Source organism: Pongo pygmaeus, chromosome 3 (genome assembly GCF_028885625.2).
Source record: "Pongo pygmaeus isolate AG05252 chromosome 3, NHGRI_mPonPyg2-v2.0_pri, whole genome shotgun sequence".
Lineage (NCBI taxonomy): Eukaryota > Metazoa > Chordata > Mammalia > Primates > Hominidae > Pongo > Pongo pygmaeus.
In genome coordinates, this window is record NC_072376.2 from 178,675,683 (window position 1) to 178,680,145 (window position 4,463).

At 40.5% G+C, this 4,463-nt stretch overlaps 1 pseudogene; it reads right to left on the reverse strand.

Moving 5' to 3' along the window:
- Positions 1-292: 292 nt before the first annotated feature.
- On the reverse strand, positions 293-3,807 carry LOC129035446 (nucleolar protein 8-like; annotated as a pseudogene).
- Positions 3,808-4,463: the final 656 nt, after the last annotated feature.

Here is a 4,463-nt window from a genome sequence, read left to right on the forward strand (position 1 = left end):
AGGACAGGTGGGGCAATTTGACTAGGGCTAAGATGTTCAATGATGTTATTGAATTCACTTTTTTTTTTCCTTTTTAAGAAGTTGAATTTAATTTTTTGAAGTAATTACTTACGAAGAAATGCAGAGGAGTTCCACAGAAAAAGATGACAACCAGAATGATATTCCACCAGCCAGATTTTTAAAATTCCTCCACTCTGATATTTATTTTTTGTCAGCTACAACTATTTTCTGGGTCAGTTTCCTTAAGGCGAGCCTTGTTCACATTCAGTATCAAACTCAATGCTGATATTTGTTATTTTGGTTTCATTTTCCTTTTTGCATCTTTATGTTTCTTCTGACAATCCATACGCAAATTGTTTGTTCTGGCCTCCCAAGAGTTCCTGCTAATATTACTTCCCATTCCTCTCCAGAATAAATCAGAACCTACTTCTACTTGAAGTCTTTCATCATTCTTAGAGAAAAAGAAAAATCTAGTGGTCTCTTTCTCAGGTAATGATGCTTCTCCAGGACTGGACTTTCTGTGATCTGTTCCTTCAGTAACATCTTCCTCTTCTGAACTGCAGTCTTGGAAACAAGGGTCTTCCTCATCTCCAGAAACCTGGAAAGACAATCTTTCCAGGTTTCACTGTTTCAACTCTGTGGGTCTCTTCCTTTATGTCTTTAGTGTCTGAATCAAAAAAGGAGAATGAACCTGCTGGGCTGCTAAGCCCCACTGGTCAGAGCTGCAGGGTCCTGGATTTCCTCAGGTTTCTCTTTACCACACTCCTCATTCCAGGGTGTGTCCGCTTCCTTTTCACTGGCATATTTTGAAGTTTGAAATATTTCTTTCAGATCCATAGCAATGTTATAATATGTTTCTTTAGACACCTCAGGTAGCTTTTCAGCTTCCTCCCTTTTCTTTTTTCGTTTTTCTTTACTTTCTTTTGGTTTATCATCTCGTTTTCTTTTGTAAGTGGCATGGTCTTGCTTTGTTGGACCATAATGTATGATGCCCTTAAATTTCTTAGCAGCTACTGATCCTTTGTAGAATTGCTTAAGTTGATTTTCAAAACACTTTGTACAACATCCAGGGCTTTCTTTTTTTCTTCAGCAAGCTCTTCTTCCTAGCAGGTTTCTTTTCATTTACCTCTTCCTGTTCCTCTTCACTGTCACTTTCTAGAAATTGAGAATTCATGCAGAATCTGTCATCAGTGCCAAAGTGTGACTATAAATCCACGAGCTTCTGTCCAGCTCTGCCCTCAAACTGAGGTTTAATTTTGAACCTTTTACTGTCATCTTCAGAATCAGATTCCTCGTCATCACTGCTATCAGGCAGCTTCCCCGATGTTTTACCCATAGACTCTTCCACCCATTCCTCTCCTGGATGGCTCGGCTCCTGAGTTGATATCTCCTCTGTTTCACATTCACTGTCAGAACCGAAGATGATGTATGTTAGTTTATCCTCTAGATGACCATCCAAATTTGCCAGATCATTATGCACCGGCTTCTTCTGCACTTCTTTTGCTTTTTGCCTCACTTCCAAGACTGCCAAATGCTTCTCGTCGTCTTCAGCATGTTTATCCTTAGCACTCAGATCTGATGAATTACTAATAGAAAGTGAGAAATCAGTTTTGATTTCCTGAGTGTCCTTGGATGAGACCTTTGGTGATTTCTCAAGAGATGTGAGGCTGCTTGAATTAGACCTCTCTTCCTCTGAAGCTTCTGTCTTTGTGGTACTATGGCAGCTGTTGTGTCAAAGCCTATGTTGTGAGACTTTGCACTAAGACTTAAGGACTTCTTATCTTTTAATGGCAATAAACTAGAAATAGAATTCTTACTTCTCTTTTTAGAACTGCTAGTGGACACTGCCTTGCAATCCTGGCTCTCAGAAGTGTTCTGTCTTTTTTGAAGCTGAATATAGTTTGGGCCATTTGCCTTCTTTGCATGTTGGCACAGAGTCAGTTCACCCAATGAGCCATTAACATATGGGGACCCATCTTCCATGGATATGATCCTGGGATCCACATGTTTCATGGAATTCTTATCTTTATTAATATTGTTAGAGGCAACATTGTCTTTCAAGGATTTTTTTATTGACTCTTTTTTCATATAAACAGCCTACTCCCTTGAAAACCTGGAATTCTGGCTTTCAGTTGTTTTCCTTTGGTTTCTGTTTGCCACAGGTGCTCTCCTCTCCTTCTAACAGGGAAGCCACAGTGTCCTCAGGACAAATACAGTGTCTGCGTCTGTGGAGGCCAGTGGGAGTCTTGGGGCTGTTGGAGCCTCTGTCAGACTTGCATTGTGTGGTGGTTTCTGGTCCGTCACTCTCAGTATCTTCATTGGAAACCTTCTGTTCACTGCCAGCCAATTGTTCCAAATCAGCTAAAGTGAGATTCACATGAAGGTGGTTTTTCATTATGGCATTATACTCCTTGTCTCCTTCAGAGTCAGCTAATTCTGATGCAGAATCAGCATCTTCATTGCTATTGGAGTGAGAGGGAGATTTGCGATTAAGAGCCTTTAATCCACGACCAAAGGCTGACTCTACATTGCTTTTTCTTTTTTGTACTTTAATACAGTGATCAGAAAGGTCACAGTTTTCTCTATTTTTGGAGGAAGTTTTCTTGTCTGTAGATTTTTCCATTTGTGAAAATTCTGTACTGTTTTTGACCTTAGCAACATTTTTTTTTCATCGCAATGATTTCATCTGTATCTCCTGAGTCATACTCACAATCATTTCTCGTAATATCATCATCACTGTCATGGCAAGAGACATTATTTTTGATACCTAAACCTGTGGAAGAATGCAATTTGTGAACTCCTGATTTGAAGTCATCCTTTACAACTTCAAAGGGATCATTTTCAGATTCATTTATTGAGAATTGTGTAGTTCTCTGTAAGTTTTCCTCTTTTGCAACCATCATTCTTAATTCATCTTTGGAATCAATATCATATCAGAAATGCCATTTCTCTTCTTGGCAGTTTCCAATCCAGAAGTCCTAAAGGGTAGATTTTAAAGTTTCTGAGTATCAGAAACAGGTATAGGAGATAATTTAGGAGTAGCGGAATTAGAAGTTCTTTTTTTGTGCAGCTTGTTGCTGTGTTAAGTGTGGTCTCTCTATTACCCACCTGAGCCTTGGACTCATGGCCAGAGACCCAGTGGAACTCTCATCCTTCTGCACTTTTATCATCTTCTTGGGAGGGTCATGAAAGTCAGAGAAGTCTCCTCACCATTTCTTACTCATAGGATCATTCCCTCCTTCCAGTTCACAAGTCAGGATGGATATAGGAATGGCGTTTGTGAAATCCTCCCCTACTTCTTTAGGTTGTGGCAGTATTTTGAGGGATCATATTTTATAATTTTACATTTATGATAATTTTTAAGGTGAAGAACAAGTAACAGTCTTCCAAATTTTCTCACAACCCAATTCTTATACCCTGGCGCAGCTTTCATATGCAATTCCACTCCTCCTATCTTTTCTAACAAGTTGGTGTTACCTGTTGTTGATTTTCCTTTCTTAGCTTTTGTTTCTTCTCTCTCGGGCCAATCTGCAAAAAGCTTTCTTTTGCTAGTTGAATTTGTAATGTTCTACCTTTCCATTTTGTTTTATTTAAAACAGATATACATTTTTTCAGGTCTGCTTCTGCTACACTGATGTTGATATATGCAAAGACTTTCTGTGGGTTTCTTTGGTCATCTTTCCATGTGATGATCTCCACATCTGAAACTTCTGCAAATCTGCTGAACTGATTTTGGAGGACTGTCTCAGAAATTTCCTGGCTAAGGCCATCCACATAAAGGCGCTTCATTTCTCTATTCACTTTCATGAAAGCTGGTGGTGTGTTTTAGCAGGAAAAGTAATTTTCTCAGCCTTTTTTCTCTGAGAAGACCCAGAGAAGTAAAGAGAGAGGCTTAGAAATGGCCTTGTGATTCTCATGCCCCAAACCCACTCCTCACCATGTCATCACCTAAAGCCAGCAGTGCTGCAGCCCCTGAATTCACTTTTTAAAAGGCCTGGTAGGCCGGGCATGGTGGCTCACGCCTGTAATCCCAGCACTTTTGGAGGCTGAGGCGGGTGAATCACCTGAGGTCAGGAGTTCGAGAGCAGCTTGGAGCATGGCGAAGCCCCATTTCTACTAAAAATACAAAAATTAGCCAGGCGTGGTGGTGGGCACCTGTAATCCTAGCTACTCAGGAGGCTGAGGCAGGAGAATTGCTTGAACCTAGGGGGCGGAGGTTGCAGTGAGCCAGTATCATGCCACTGCACTCCAGCATGAGCAATAAGAGTGAAACTCCGTCTCAAAACAACAACAACAACAACAACTACAACAAAAAACAAAAGGCCTGGTAATGGTGTTAGGTTGTGTGAGAGAATGGCCTTGTTTGTGAGAGCTATGTGCTAAAATATTTAGGGATAGACTGTCATGTTGTCGCCAACGTACTTTAGGTTGGCTTGACAGAAAGAAGTGTGTGTAGGTTCCAG